This window comes from Aplysia californica, unplaced genomic scaffold, assembly GCF_000002075.1.
Source record: "Aplysia californica isolate F4 #8 unplaced genomic scaffold, AplCal3.0 scaffold01391, whole genome shotgun sequence".
Taxonomy (NCBI): Eukaryota; Metazoa; Mollusca; class Gastropoda; order Aplysiida; family Aplysiidae; genus Aplysia; species Aplysia californica.
The window spans coordinates 91,234-92,481 of NW_004798661.1; the positions used below are offsets into that span (position 1 = coordinate 91,234).

Consider the following 1,248-nt stretch of genomic DNA (forward strand, 5'->3'; position numbering starts at 1 on the left):
ACTCTCTCTCTCTCACACACACACACACACACAAAAGAATTCTACTGGGTCTGAAACTTCCCGAAATCACAAAAGACAAAGAGTTCTCCTACCGGGTCTGTATACTTCGTGACTTTGTTCCCGGTTACCGGGTCTGTATACACTTCGTACTCATACTCATAGTATTAGATTTAGATCTAGAATCTAGATTCTAGATCTAAGATAGTAGATCTAGTGGTCGCTTGTTATTGTCAAGTCCTCCCGATCTAGATCTAGATATAGATCTAGATCTAGATCTAGATCTAGATCTAGATCTAGATCCTATATATAGGCCCTAATGTCTAGATCTAGATTTCTAGATCTAGATCTAGATCTAGATATAATATATCTAGATCTAGAATCTAGATATATCTAGACTAGACCTGCCTATCATTACTAATTAAGAGGCCTTTGCCTTTGCGGTACTGTACCTAAACCAAACCAGTTTCAGATCTAACTCATGATTCTGCACTGAGTTCTCGACCTCGATCTGGAATCCCGTGACATGAAAGACAGAGATCTAATCTAAAATCATAATCATAAATAGGATGAGCAATAAAGGCAGTCACAAATTCATTAATACCTCAGACTTGAAACACGGTAAAACGTTGACAATCCGGTACAACCAGCCAGTTGAGTCAGTGTTGGTAATACGTGTGCACGACGTGCGTGAAGCGATGAATGAAGAAGAAGTCGCGATGGTCGATGACGCCGTAATGGCGGATATGCCTGGTAAGCTGCTTGTTCCGCAAGGAGTGCCAAAGAAGCCTAGATCTACCCTGTAGGCCTAATACGTAAAAGTACAAAACTTTCCTTCTTTGACATTCTTGTATTAGCCTACTAATTGCCTTAACTGAATACTTGTTTGTTAGGTTTAAACTAACAAGGAAAAATCTGATAACATAATATTATGGAATCATATTATTATCTCCCCATTGAAACCTGGACGACGGTGACTGTATAACAGTTTAACCTCCTTATAAATCAAGGCCTAATAGCTTAATTATTTTTTTATTTTTTTAAATTTAATTAGCCTTTGGCATGCCCTAGACTTTCAGTTATTGTATTTTTGGTTACCGAATGACTCAGGCCAGTGAACATGATATTTATATAATTGATTAATATAGGGAAAATGAAAGTAGTGAAAGTAAAGGAAATTACATACTGTCCTCAACAAACTATGGCGTCGTCTGTTACTTCACGACTGCCCAAACAATATACTCTCCCCCC

At 38.0% G+C, this 1,248-nt stretch overlaps 1 protein-coding gene across 2 annotated transcripts in view; it reads right to left on the reverse strand.

Moving 5' to 3' along the window:
• LOC101862241 (chromatin target of PRMT1 protein) overlaps positions 1 to 797 on the reverse strand; it is a 23,444-nt gene extending 22,647 nt beyond the window's left edge. For both annotated transcript variants that reach the window (XM_005112749.3, XM_013090651.2), the window contains exon 1: positions 602 to 797. The gene's annotated coding sequence lies outside the window, so the exon portion shown is untranslated. The remainder of the gene's footprint in view (positions 1 to 601) is intronic.
• Between the last annotated feature and the right edge of the window lie 451 nt (positions 798 to 1,248).